Raw genomic sequence first — 15,070 nt, 5'->3', positions numbered from 1 at the left:
AAGCAAACTTTCTCTGGCAAGATTTAACAAGAGCTGCAGTTTGGACTTCAGTTTTAAGTTCAAAGTGGGTCAGGCAGCCCCCCTTTCCAGCCAAGCATGGAGAGCAACAGAAATACCATAAATGCTTTAATTTTTATATAGAAGAAACACATATCTCTGTGTATACACACACACACACACACACACACATAAACATAAACATATAAATAAAATAGTGCTGTAATTTTTATACAAAAGATACATAGGTATAGATATGGATTGCTACAGAACTGTTAATGATTAAATCCAGAGGAAACAGCTAGCTGTGAGTTATGTATCTTGTCCAAAGTCACACAAAGCTAGTTGGTAACAGAACCATGACTGAGATCTCTTCTCCTCTAGCCTAGTCTTTATTTCATTACTTCATGAAGTTACTTTATTGCATCGTGAAAGGTAGGTGAGTATATATAAATGGCCTTCAACTAGTTATTACTGATGCAAATGTTTTAAGGAATAATTCTTGCTAACAAAAATGTATGTGTCTGGAATGTGTATCAGAAGAAAAAAAATTGGAACAAAATGTAGAATGTTTTTAGTGAAATGGCCATTTGTTTTATATGTTAGTCATTTGAATAAGGAAATGGGCATTGTCTTAATTGTGCCCAAGTGCAGAGATGGTTTGTCTATTCACTAATATCTGCTGTTAATATATAATATTTTTGGCACAGTGAGGGTTTGAGGGTTTTTCCTTCCTTTTTGATTTTTAGAGACTTTAGTTTTAATGTACAGGAAGACTCTCAGGAAATCCTTTTTTCTGGCTTTGGATTCATGTAAAGAAAAAAGATGTAAAACTCAGATCTTTGCCTTGTTCTGTAGTTGTTTATGTGACTATAGCTGTTTCTCTTGATTATTAGGTGATATATAGTTTTATAGAATCCCTTTGATTTTAAAATTGTGGATAACAAAGCATTTTGTAGGTAGAAACTAAATTAAATATTTTAGCCAACATGTTTATTAAAGATTTTGAAATTAAAACTCCTAAACTTTAAACTCCCTAGAAATGGCAGAACGTTGAGTTACATTGTGCCCTACATGTAGCTACATTGCCGAGTTTGTGAAATGCTTTGTAGCTAATAACTATTAAAAAGGGGATTTATAATACAGGTAACTGTTAAACCACTGGGTTGTATATTTGAAACCAATGTAAGACTGTATATCAATGGCACTTCAATTTAAAAAGGGGGGATTATTATTGGTGTTGCCAGCTTATTTTTTTTTAGGTGAAATACTGGTTTATTAACTTTTGTTTTAAATATATAACAAAGCAGAACTAATTTTGGAGAGGTCAGGGAGACTTAGCCAATGAAATGGCTTGACTTCTCTGAATAAGATAAAGTCACTGAGACAACGAAAATTAGATCAACACTCTCCTGTTTCTGAAGAAGGAATGAGCCCATCACTGAGCAATTCCTTCCCACAAGCTGCTGAATCTTAAAAAAAGGGATGGTCAGGGAACATGGACTGCATTTTAAGAGACTTGAGACCCACCATAGAGAATGAGACATATTTTGTGCACATCTTACATGTGTAGATGACATTTTTTGGACTCAATTTGACTTCCAATTTTGGACCCAAAATGACTTTTATATATATAAAAAAAATTCCAAGCAAATAAATGTAAACTGAATCCAGAGCAGCCAAGTAAGATATGAAGGTTTGTAACTCTCTACTATCAAACACATCCATCCTGAGATCCTGAGAGAGAAGACCGTATCATTCGAGTATCCATCTTTGGATCTTTACTATCACTGTGACAGTAGCAATAACAGGTGGCATTGTTCCTTAAATACCAAAGGCTTCTACTAGGAAAGTGATACTTGCTTCCTGGTCTGGAAATGACTCATAGTCCAAACTCCTTAACAGGGAGAGTTCTCCTGTAAATGGATGTAGCGCAAAAAAGTGGTTCACTTCAGGGCTTCTTATCCTATAAGACACATTTGCTCCAAGGTCAACATCTTTGGCCTCTGTTTAAAGAAACGTAGTTCCAGCTGGCAGATTCTCTTCAACAACAACTGTATATGTTGAATTGGTAAACAAACACAGGACTGTTATCATCAATATTCAAAACTTTGATGGCCAGTGTTAGAGTTGAGTGACGAGGGTGTACTGCTCCATCAGTTACCACAACCACAAGTTCACAGTAGTCCCTGACTTCCCTATTAAGTTGTGTAAATGCTCCTGTTGGATGTCATCCGACAAAGATTATTGAAGTTATCCAAACTGTAGCGCACTTGGCCATTTATTCCAGCACCAGGGTCTGTTGCCCTTACTTGATCCACAAAGGCACTGGCTTCTTCCTCCACCACAGATAGATTTCTAGGCAGATAGGGATCAAACACTGGAGCATTGTCATTGACATCTGTCACCACCACATTTACTGTAGCAGGTGAGGTCCTGTCTGGCCTGCCATCAGAAGCAGTAATGATCAGAATACAGCGATCGGTGCTTTCTCTGTCCAGGGCTTTCCCTAAGGTTAGAATCCCAGTAGTTGCTGAAAGATTAAAAACTTTCTGAGGATCTCCATTCTCAATGACATATGTCATTGGGCTCCCTCTCAATTAGTTGCCTGTAGATTTAATAGAACTGCACTGATCCTCATAGCTTCACTGATTTCAAGGCTATACATCAGCTGTGGGAAGTGGGGAGGGCTTTGATTATTTGGAGGAAGCACTTCAGCGTACACAGTGCAGATGGAGTGCCTTTTCTCTTCAGGAGTAGCATTATCCGCTACTTGGACTGTGAGTGCGTAAGTCCTCCCGACTATCAATCCACCCCCAGAGCGATGGCGATAAGTCCTGTTGTGTTATTGATGATGAAGTCTCCCTGAGCCCCAACCAGGATTTCATAGGTGAGCTCCTCATTTGACCCTTCATCTGCGTCGACTGTAGTGAGATGTATGACACTGTCCACAGGGCTCATGTCTGTATAAACACAGACATCATAGGATATTTCAGGGAAGGTTGGAGTGTTATCATTTGGATCCATCACCCAGATATTGACAATAACTGGCTTGCTTTCTTGCACACCATCAAATGCCATTACCGAAAAGGTATAAGTTTGCTGTTCTTCCCTGTCCACTGGTTGAAGTAAGGTGAGGAAGTGAGTGATACCAGTCAGTGTAGTGGTGAAGATGGAGGTGTAATCATTCAGGAAAAGGTGAAGCTCTGGGTCTTTTGTATCTTCTATATCCTTGTCCAGAGCTTCAGTTCTTAGAGGGGTGGTCAAATCCAGACTATCAGAAATAGTTGTTCCCACTGAAGCAGATTCCAGGATATAGCCTTGATAACTGGGCATTGTGAAATATGGACTCTGATTGTTTTCATCCAGTATTTCAATATGTAGACTGGCAAATACTGGAAGAGGATGACCATTGTCCTGTTCAGCCTTAATAACCAAATCAAATTTCTGGTGAAAGTCTCTTTACTGGCTCCAGGAGACTAAGTTCTGCAGTCCTAGGATGCATATGGAAAAATCATGGGTAATCCTCAGGAGTCCCAACAGGGGTGGAATAGAGGATGCCTGTCCTATCTGATGGTGACTGAATATTCCAGTCCTGATCAATGGCTTGGATTGGTGGGATAACAACCATGGGGTTCATTTCTTCCTTCCAAGAAGTTCTGACATCCTAAATCGTGTTGCTAGCCCAGAAAGGTAGATGATTTCCAGAGGAAAAGCAAAGACATTAGTCAAGCAAAGACATTAGTCTCCTAGGAGTTTGATTTCTCAGAGTCCTCATCTCAGGTATGGCAGCTTGATAGGTCAGTGAGCGACAATCATGAGTATTTGGCACAAGGACACAGGAAGAAACATTGGACCCAAGTCATCTCCATCCAGAACATCCACTGTGAGGGTGGTGGTGGTGGTTCGCCATTCAGTTAGATTTTGTACGTGGTCATTTGCTTGGATGATGATGAAGTAGCGAGTCTTATCTTCATAGCTGAGCCTCTTCCTTAACACTATATTTCCAGTCAACATGAGGGGAATTTCAAAGGTGTCACTTGATGCCGGATCATCTGGATTATACTGAATAGCATATTCTATCTGTCCATTTGGGCCATCATCTATGTCTGTAGCTCCACTGTCTCCTGAAAATCCTGTAAATACTATGGTACCAACTGGAGTGAGCCCATTCAATGTGGCATAGTAGCTCTCATGCTTGAATGTGGGTGAGCTGTCATTCCTGTATCTCACCACAATCTGAACTTCATAGTAGATAACAGTGCCCACTTTTTTGTTGATGCACTGGACTTGCACCATGATGGAGTGTATGTTCATTGGTAGCTGCTCAGAGACATTCCCAGCAGACATACCCAGAAACCCACACAGCTGACTGGGAAGAACTGTCTGCCAAAGCAAACCTGTAAGGTTTGGAAGAGGAGCCCCATGACTCAGATGTGCAGATACCAAGGTAAGGACTAGTAGCTTATTTAATGAAGTGATCCCATTTCTTTGCTCACAAGTGCTCAGGCAAAGATGCTATTTTAACACAACAGCTCAGCTCATGATCTAGCTGATAGCACATTCTTTTTTATTTGGTTATATCGATTTGATCCTTTTTAAGTACTACTCATTTTAAAAGGTACATTGATGCTATAGTTGCTTTTCAAGCCATATATCTTTTTAGAAATATTCTCCACAAATGTGTTAAGTTTCTTCACTGAAAAGCATTATCATCATGGGTTATAGAACAGTGTGTTAATATTATGCAACAAGCACAAGGTTAAGCAAAATGAACACCATTTTATTCTTATTATTATGTTATTTCAGTGATAAAATTAGTGTGTCATATTTTGAACTTCAGTTTTCCTCCCCTGTTTTTTCAGTGTTGAGGTCTTCAGGGTTTAATGAAAACCTACTATCCATTGAGCTGTGTGGCAACTAGATTATTACTTAATCAGATTCTTTTTTAGGCCTGGCTTCTCCTGGTTGACCTAAGTAACTGATGAGCTTGTATGTGATCCTTCCCCAAGGCTCTCATCTCTGACTACTGTCACATGCTATAAGTTTTATATGAAACAACATATCTGTCTGCCTGTCTGTCCATCTATCTTTTTTCTTGATGGTGTAGGCAGAATTCTACGATAGGCTCCAAGGAAATCTGGTCCCTGATATACACACAACATCCTTTCCCAGTGATTCAATTGTGCATTAATGTAGGCATTGCTGTGAAGGGATTTTGTGAATCTAAGGAAGTTCTCAAATCAGTTAACCTTAAGACAGGGAGACCTTTTGGTGTGGGCCTGATAATCACATGGACACTTTAAATCTGAGTCTAGAGGTGGAGATGGAGGTAGGCAGAGATTAGAAGCACAAGAAGGATTTGATGTGCTGTTACTGGCTTGATGATGGAGAACACCACATGCTAAGGTATATAGGCAGCCTTTAGGAGTTGGGAGTGGCTCCCAGTTTCCAACAAGGGAACAGAAACCTCAGTCCTACAAATGCAAAGAACTGAATTCTGCCAACAAGGCCTCAAGCTTTGGATAAGATGAACCATGGGTCCTGCCAAGATCTTGATTTTGGCTTTGGGGGACCCTGAACAGAAAATCCAGCCAAGCCATACCTGGACAAAGCAAAGATGACCTAAAATATGGGTGTTGTCCTAAGTTGCTAAGCCTATAGTAATTGGTTATGCAGCAGTAGATAAGTATTACACTGATATAAACCCTGGTCAATCTTAGTGTTTTTTGAGTCCTTTTTCTTTTTTCTCCTGCCTCCGTCTTTGAAACCAAAACCAAGCAGAAATCAAGTATTTACTTTGATGCATCAATTCAGGACATGAAGCCAGTACAATTTATTAAATCTGTTGTTAGGGGTTTTATGTTAAATTGCTAGGGGCTTAGGGCTTGTCTGTAAATCAGAATGATTTCCCTTGAGACTACAGTTATCACCTGTCATGGTTATCTCCCACTATATAGTCCCTCAGCTCAGATCTGGGGGAAGATTATTTGCAACAACATTGCAATATTGCAACCAATGACACCTGCAGTAATTCCTCCTATCCTAGCACTCTTGTTCCTTGTAATGTGACCACTGCTTCTTTATCAAGACGTGGAGTCCATTTCCCAAACCTTGGATTTGGACTGGTTCTGTGATATTTTCAAGTGGTAGAATGCGGCAGAATGACCTTGAGGCTAGACTTCATGAGGCCTTACTGCAGTTTCCTTTTTCACCCTCTTGGAGCTGGCTGCCCTGTGAGGAAGTCTCAGTGAGCCTGTGTGACAGGCATCTGAGGCACCCAGGCACACAGCTTCAGTCCACATCTGGACTTTGAGGCCACCCAGGACAAGCTGGTCCCTGGCTGACCTCCCACCTGAATGCAAATGCACAACAGAGCCCAGTTCAGACCAGATGGAGCAGAGATGAGCTCTCCCAGCTGATTCTTGTCCAAATTGCCAGCCCACAGCATCGTGAGCAAATCATTCATTCCTATTTAAGCTACTATGTTTTGAGGTTATTATACAGCAATAGATGACTGATACTTTAACAGATATTAAAGAACATGACTTCTAAAATATTATTTTAAAGTTAAAATTTTATTTCTTTTTGAAAGGATTATTATCTATTCAAATGTCTATGCACACAGTGCAAAATGTAAGATACAAAAGTGTATACACATGAAAATTAATTCTCCTCTTCTAGGGCACTGTTAAGCAAGGCTTCCTCCTCTCTTTGAAGCTCTGCAGGATGATGGTTAGAGCATAAAGTAACACTTTCAAGACTATGCATAGGAAAAAATGACCAAAGTAGGAGGAAAATGTCCAAAGGATGAGTATATAGGTGACCTTGGGGTGAGTGTTATAGAATGGAAAATTATTATGTATATGTTCCAGTAATATGAGATTGGAAGATCTATCACCAATGATGGGTTTAGTGACTCAAAAAAACCATTCACAGGATTATTTTCTTTGTACTTTATTTGGACAAAGCAACTGAGCAAAGGCACTCCATACCACCTGATAAATTGTGTCAGCCCAGGGGCAGAAACTGAAGCAGAACAGAATAGGTGCCTGGGCCACTGGCTCACTTGACCTTTCTTGGAGTCTTGTTTACATTCAGAATGTGGAATCTACAGGACATCAGACTCACCCTGAGAGTTTGGTGTTACCTGGTATAACACTGGGAAGTCTAGCCAGCTGTGTCCTGAAAATCAGGCTTATTCCTTCCACAAAGAACTGCCATGCATCTCCTATGTTCCAGGCACTGTTGGTAGATGGCATAGATACAAATATAAATATCACACTGGTCCATAATCTTAAATTTTTTATATGATTGGGTCTACCCACAGTGACTCCAGGAGCCCAAGCCAAATTGGAAACTTGATCCTACCTGGATCAAAATCCCTGTAAGATCCCCTAAGAATGTAAAATATTCAGCCCCAAACAGTGGACTTACTAAAAGGACATTTGTGTTCTGTCTTTTAATAAAGTTTTGACTTAAGAAGTTCAAAGTAGTATTTGATCTCCTCTTATTGTTTTTGGTTTAAAAGAAATTACGATTCCTGATACAAGGGTAGGGACATGGCTAAGAGCCTGCAGGCATTTATACCCTACGATATGGAGTGAGCTACATGGTTCCATTTTCCCCAGAAGTCAGGGAAAGGCTGAATGGTCATTTATCACGTACAGACAGTGACACTCTGCCTACTCTCATGGCATCATAGAAGTCTGTTCAGGTGGCTTTGGGGGACATTCCAGGCTCACTGGTGGGTTAGTGCTTTTCCAAGGTTAAAATCTAGAATTGAATGCATTCTCCTTGCATTAGTCTGCACAGGCTGCTGGGGCTTAAATAACATTATTTTCTTACAGTTCTGGAGGCTGGAAGTCCAAGATCAGGGTGCCAACAGTGCTGGTTTCTGGTGAGACCTCTTTCTGGCTTGAAGATGGTCTCACATTGGGAGACTGCTCTCTGGTTGTGTCCTCACATGGCCTCTTCTCTGCCTATGCACAGAGAGGGATCTCTGGAGTTTCTTCCTCTTTTTATAAGGTCACCAGTCCTACTGGATTGGATCCCCACTATTATGACCTCATTTAACCTTAATTACAACCCGAAAGGCCCTTTCTCTAAATATGGTCACATTGAAGACTACGACAGTTTCAACATATGAACTTTGGGGGACATAATTCAGTCCCTAACATTTCTTATATGCCAGACACTATGTTAAGCATAAGGATGTAAAAATATGGATATGTATCAAGCAAAACTCTGCTCAAAGAGGGTGCATATTTACAATACAGTGCAATAATTACAAGACAAAGCTAGGTAAGGGAGGGTAGAAAAGGTTGATCCAGTTTGAGCAGATCAGGGAAGGCTTCTCAGAGGAACCTGGATTTCAGAGAGGGGGGGAATCTCTTGGGAGTGGGGTGGGATGAAGGATGCTAGGCAGAGGGGAGGCATGTGGAAGAGCATGACAGGTGACAGATTCTTTCACCTAGTTTTCACATTCCCAGAGCAGGGCCATTTAGCTAATAAAGCACTCTGGCTAAGTGGAGCCCTGGGTGTTTGGGGAATGTAGGATAAGCCCATGGAAGAGGTCAAGGTGGTGTCAAGTAGTATGCTGCCATATGGGGTGGTGTACTAAAGAGCTTAGACTAGCCCGTATAGTGGGAATTGGGCACCCATTAAAGGATTTTAAGAAGAGGAAGAACCTGAGCTGATTTGCACTTGGCAAGTTCACTGGGGAAGCAATATGGAGGAAAAATGTGTGAGATTAGAGACTGGGGACAGTTGGAAAACCACTGCCACAGGGTGGTAACAGACCCCAAAGGCCAACTGTGTCAGTACCAGAGTAATAGGGAGGCTGGCTATCTAGGCATCCTGTAGAATGCACAGCACTTGATACCATGTGGAGAATGATGAGAAAATCTAGGCTGGATTCCAGGTTCTAGTTTGGTGACTAGTGGACCCATTGCTAAGAGTAGGTACACCACCACCCAAGGATAGGGAGAAAAGGATAACTTGTAGGAAACACCATAGATAAAGTTCACCCAGGGCAGTTTCTTGGTCTGGGCAGGAGCTCTCTCTTTCTCCATCCTGTGGCAGGTGATTCCACCCCTCAGTGGGTTGCAGGGACCTAAGGATGGCCAGACCCTTAAAGGGCTGTGGCTTTAGAGCATCTTTAGAGTAAGTAGTTTGTTTACTGAAATCCACAATTGATAATGGCTTTTCTGTGTGACCATGACTCAAACTGTTTTAGTCAGAAAAGCTTCCCAATAAACAAACTCTTAGTCATCTGTTGCCAAGAAAATTAAAAAACTTTTGATGTAAAATCAGTCAACCTGTTGTCCTTGTTTGTTACTCTGAAATAGGTATCTCCCATTTCTGTTCCTGTTGTGATTTCTGGTAGATTGTAATCTGAAAGTTTTAGAGGTGGGCAGAGAAGTAATTTGCTTTAAGAGAGCTGAAAGAAAAAAAATCGGAGAAAAAGATTTAAAACAAACCCTTTCCTCCTTTTGCATAAATTTAAATCTCAATTACTCTTTGATGAGCAAAGGCCTGAGAGGAATATGAGTAAATTCCCAGGGCACGGGGTTTTAAGTCCTGGTTTAACTGTGAATTTGAACAATTTTAACAAACCTTTCTGTGCTTCCTCCCTGAATCTTATTGAGTTTCCATCTGTGGGCAGGATTTCAATGGGGACAGCCTCTCTAAGCGTCACAGATGTGGAGTGGAGATGGAGGCCAGACACCCAACAGCCAAAGTTCCGAGTCCTAGAGGGAGACAGAGACAGGGAGAAAGGGGAAGAGAAAGGTCTTTAATTGTGGTTCAATGAATGTGCGCCTGCCACCTTCCATTTCCCATTTCTCTCTCCTGGTGACAGTTCTTTTCTTCCAACGTCCCCTCTCTTCTTTCCTGAGTTTCCGAAGGCAGTCAAACTAAATCCAAGGAAGGAAAACCTCCGGGACGCACACCCCGAGATTTCCCGAGCTGGAGTCCGGAGCGCAAGGCCCGCTCGCGGGGCGGGGCCTTCTCAGCAGCGCCCCGCCCCTGGCCCGCCCCGCCGCTTAATTCGGACGCGCGGGGCCGCAGGGTGTGAAAGAGCCGCCTGGGCCCGGACTGGTAATCGCAACCGCAGAGCCACCGCTCGCGCCGCTTTCGGGCAGCTGCGAACTGCCGAGCTGCTGGGCGCCACCGCGGCCGCCCGGAGCGAGCGCCGGGGAGGGAGCAGCGCGCCTTTGTGCGCGCGCTGAGGTAGGGTCGCCTTTCACACTTACTTTGCACACAAAGACTGGGAGCTCAGGGAGGCGGAGGGGCTCGCCGCGGGGACACTGCGCCGACCCCGGCCCTGCGGACACCGGCGGAAGGGCCGCCGGGCTTCCCTTCCCCGCGGCCGGCCCGCAGAGCTGCGCGGGCGCTTGGGTGGGGGTCCCTGTCTGCGCGAGAGGACGGTGCGCAGGGCGAGGGCACGCGGGCAGCTCCGTCACTTCGCGTCGGGCCGCGGAGGCCCGGGTCTCAGGGCGGGCGTGGCGGCCGCGGCGCGTGGCCCCCGGCCGGACGGGTGCTGAGCAGACGGGGCGCCGTGAGCTAGGGGAGCCCCGGCGGCCGCTCCGCTCTGCTTATTGTTGCTTCCTCGGCTTAGAAAATGGAGAGACCCTGCCTGGAGCGGGGATGCGCTGCCCACCCCGAGCGCCGCGCGCGGCCAGACGCCGAGCCCTTCACACCCGCTCACCGCTCGCTGCCCGGGGCCGCGCCCGAGGCGGCCGGAGCGGCTCCCGGGCCCGACCGAGCCACCGCTGGGCGAACAAAGAAGGGGCCGGGGGTCACCCCACTGGTTTAAAGGCGACCGTGACTCCGTTTCCAGTCTGCAAGTAACTTTCCATTTTTGACTCCCAGTTCTTACTCCAGTGAACCCAGTATCTTGGGTGGCGTCTGCTCTCAAGATAGTCCTAAAATTTTGGTTCCTATAATTTCTCCTCAAGCGTCCTCAGGCCACTGGGGGATGGCATGGATGCGGGTGGGCAAGAAATGCGGTGTAGGGGATGTTAAGTGCTCCCTTCAGAAATGAGAAGAGGAATCCTGTTGAGAGGATAAATGGCAGATCTTACTCTGCAGCTAGACGCCATACCCTTCCTTCCGCGGAAAGAGTTTAGTCAGTGACAGTAGAGCAAAGTTATTTGATTAGAATGAGTGTGGTGTTCAAAGGAAATACAGAAAAACGGATGAGGCTTGTTAGACTGTAACTTGAGGGTTTCTTGCTAACAGGTATGTTGGTGTTCTCCTCCAGCCTTGTTCCCCTCCCATTACTTCGGGGAGTTCAGCCGACCAAGTTGCTTTCAGTTGAAGTAATATGTGGAGTGCCTGTCTGGGGAAAGATTTTTTAGTGCCTGTAGTTTCAAGTTTAAAACCTTTAAGTATGTTCATTAAAAACATTTAAAAAATAAGGAAAAAAAGGCCACTTGTGCCCACCACCCAAATACTTCCTAAGGATGAGGCATCTTTGCTTGATGTATGGCTTGACAGCCATTGTGTTTGTGTGAGTGTGTGTGTGGATAAATGAGGGACTTACTGATTCTTAATTTTTGTCAGTCACATCAGTCTGAAATGTGATGTTTAATAACCATAGCCTACAACTGAGGATTAATGCCCTCAAGAGGTTTAAAGTATATTTTCTTAAAACTTTGAAAGTAGCCACCTATACAGAAGGGAGAGGGAAGAAATAGGAAAAACAATGTATTTTCCACTTAATTTGTTAGAATGGACTGATAGAAAAGTTTTAGGGACCATTTCTTTGAATTTCAGGAGCAATTTGGGATTGACTTTTTAAAAAAAATAAAAGTAAGTCTTTCAGCTTTAAAAATATTTAAAAATACAGTTCTGAGATTCAGGAGAAATACGTGATGGGAAGGAACTCTTTGTAGAACAAGAAATTGGAGAGGTCTTATAGCTGGATACATGTTTGCTTCTGAAAGACTGCATTGAGAAAGTAAAATAAGGATGATATCCCTGTAAATTGTGACTAGTTTTGAGTTCATGTGTTCTGTAAAAAACAAGAAACAACATATTGTTTAGCCACAGATTTGGCCACTGAATGCTTTTATCATTACATACTTTTGTTTTCCACTTGTAAAATTTTCAGACATTCATTTCTGCAATAGGCAAAATAAAAAGTGGTCTTGGAAACAATTGTTTAAAAGTAGATTGATCATTAGGCCAATGCAATACTTTTTGAAATTAGAATTTACAAGAGGGAAGTTGTGGTTATGTACTATCAGGTGCAATCTGTGTTTCTGTTCCTAACTTGGGGCTCCTTAATCTCTATACATGCACGTTAGGGGCCTTTCCTAAGTGAATTGTGAAGTATGTAGACTGCTGTGATGATCAGCATTCCTTCAGAAACACTGGTGCCTTTCTACATAGAAAAGTCAAAAGAAACTCCAGTAGGACATGTCAGAATCTCTAAATCTGATTTTTCAACCCTCCTGTGCCCTTGGACAATGTAAGTACAGTCAAGCTGGATCAGAGGTCAGAGGTGAGCAGCTTGGCTCTTTTTCTGCAATGTTGCTTCATAGGGAGGTGAGAAAAGTTTGGGAATGGCCTAGTGTTAGGGACTTGCTATGGCTATTTGTGATGGCCAGCCTCTTTTCTCTATGGACTGCAGGATCCATTCCTGGGATGTTTAAAAGTAGACTTCGTTTGTGCTTGGGATAAGTGCCAGAAGAGATCCTATCCCTAAGCTGTAGTAGAATGGATGCTCCCATTCATTCATTCATTCATTCCTTTGATTTCTTAATTGTTTAAAATGTCACAAGTAAAGGTGGAAAAGATTTTTAATGAATTTCTTTGGAAAGGGTTGAGGCATGGAAGAATTTTCTCTGAAAAGAGGGAACATAAGGATTAGTTGTGAGGCTTACTGTTATTATTAATGTCCCGCCTGCTCCTTCCCTCCAGAATTCTCTGTGCAAAATGTTTTGAGAAATGAGTCATGAAATTTGGTTAAGTAAGATCTAGATTTTAGGCATTTTTAGAAGTCTCCAAATAATTTGAGGAGTCCTTTCCCTTCTTTAAGTCTAGAGAAAGTATCTGTGGGTGCTGACCCATTTTGCATATTACTTTGGTCACACATTGCATTAAGAAAGCTGCTACACCAATGAGAAATCAGTGGGCACAGCCCAGGCCCTGTGGTGCTGGGGTGACCCCATGAAGCTTCACTTCTTTGTGTCATTTCCTTGTCTGTTCTTGGCCTATTACTGCTTTGTCTTCATGGAAGCAAATCATTTTCCTTCCCAGTGCAGGAAGTGCTGGACCTTATCCATCTGGACTTTTCCTTATGTTAAGTACTTAGGGAACTCAGCTGGACAGGAATAGATACTTTTACCCATCTGATATTGTTGTTTCCAGTATCAGTAAAAGAAAAAGAAACTTTGGCAAGCTGGCTTTGGTTGTCTTTAGTTGTGGTAGATAGGTGAGGAACTGTGTCTAAGGCTGGTGGGGGAAGTTTTGCTTTTCATTCACTCCTTTATTTAACACATTTGCTTAGAGTCTCTTAGGTGCCCCCACTACCTAGCATTGGATACACTGCAGTTGACTAGACTGATGTGCCTGTCCTTATGGCAGAGCTAGTGAGGAAGATATTTAAAGAACAGCACAAAATGACATAGAAATCGTTTAATGACAGTTATGTTTAGAGCTGCGAAGGGAAAGCCTCACTTCGTGAATTAAGGTATCTCTGAAAGAATGATGTAAATTATAGTTCAGGCTGTGGAATTGGGTTTCTGGCTGTGAGGAGAGATGTGGAGGGAAGTGTGTGGCTGCCCAGGGCTGATCTTGTAAGAGATAGGGGCTTGGCTGAACACCTGCAAAGGACTATTCTTACTTGTCTAGAATTTGGCTGAGGGGTTGGAACACTTTCTAGTGTGAAACTAGGAAGATACTGGGAAACTCTGGTCTTGTTCCAGGGCTCTTGCTGAAAGTAAACCTCAAGACCAGTGGTCCCGGGAAGCCATTTGTGGTGGGGACATGCTGTTCTGAGCTGGTCTGAAGGATTCCCAGGAGCCAAGGGCTTGCATAGTGTTATGCAGGGGGCAGTTAGGCTACATCTGTGCCCACCAGAAGTTCTGTTACAAATGAAAAGAAAGATGGGTTTTTGGGCAAATTGTGGAGATACTTAAGAATGTTTTTTAGGCTTAGGTGAACTATCAAGGAAAACCCGGGAGGATGCAGGAAAAGAAGGAAGGTTACTTTCACACTAGGCAAACTCTTTAATGGGGCCATTCTACAAAGGATTTCATGTGGGTGAAGAGCTGCTGCAGAGCAGTTGTAAAGCAGCAGCCACAGCCTGTGCTCTGCAGTGTTGTGTGCGTGGAGAGGTGGAAGGTAGGCATGGTTTGGTGACAGTAATGTTCCCTACACACAGGAAAGTCTTGGGGTTCTGTGGTGTGAATGGAGGTCCCCTTCGGAGGCCATGAAATGGCAGGGGCCTCTGGGCTGTCCTCATTGCTGTTGCTGGTCATGCTGCTGAAATCATAAATGCTTAGCAGTCCTTAGGCTGAGAAGTCTTAAGTGGAGGAATGCCAGGCCTAGGCAGCCTTCGGGTTGAGTATGTTGTGTGAAACATCCTCCAAAAACAAGATTGGAAAAAAATGTGGGTTCCATACTAGCTACCCACTTCCTGGCCAGTTGTAGGTCTGTGTTGTCTGGAGGGTTTCCCCACCTCATTCTCTGTTCTCCTTTTTGTTGTCAATGCTGATTTATGTTATACTGGAGCATCTCTTGGGGGCAGCTCTGCTTGGCACCAGCCCTGGACCAGAGGGGTGGGACTGGGGAGGTAGGCATGTTTCTTAATGTGTAGGGAAAAGGTTTGGAACTTTGAAGCCAGACATATGTGAGTTGGAATCTAGGCCCTAACACTGTGCCCTCCATGGTCACAGCACACTTGAGAGCACCGGCATTCTAAATTTGGAAGTAAATTTAGGAAGATCTACCTCCCACGGAGTGGTGAGGGCAAATGCAAGGTTAGGGTGTTAGGTTGTTGTGCTGTTGCCCACAGCCTTTTAACTCAGATGTTTAGTAACACAGTGGCAGTGGTGCCAGG

General features: G+C 43.4%; 1 protein-coding gene and 1 pseudogene across 2 annotated transcripts in view; one reads left to right on the top strand and one right to left on the bottom strand.

The window, feature by feature from the left end:
- Positions 1-15,070, top strand: part of FAM107B (family with sequence similarity 107 member B) — a 137,203-nt gene that overhangs the window by 43,367 nt on the left and 78,766 nt on the right. Inside the window, exon 1 of one of the 2 annotated variants that reach the window (XM_036908059.2) lies at positions 10,062-10,230. The exons of the other annotated variant lie outside the window; for it this stretch is intronic. The gene's annotated coding sequence lies outside the window, so the exon portion shown is untranslated. Of the gene's footprint in view, positions 1-10,061; positions 10,231-15,070 lie in introns of those variants that run through there. 2 annotated transcript variants of the gene reach the window in all.
- On the bottom strand, positions 1,277-4,441 carry LOC118923857 (protocadherin-15-like; annotated as a pseudogene).

The sequence above is a fragment of the Manis pentadactyla genome, chromosome 3, assembly GCF_030020395.1.
Source record: "Manis pentadactyla isolate mManPen7 chromosome 3, mManPen7.hap1, whole genome shotgun sequence".
Taxonomy (NCBI): domain Eukaryota; kingdom Metazoa; phylum Chordata; class Mammalia; order Pholidota; family Manidae; genus Manis; species Manis pentadactyla.
The sequence above is the reverse complement of the archived record's forward strand: the minus strand, read 5'-3'. Positions and strand labels throughout refer to the sequence as shown.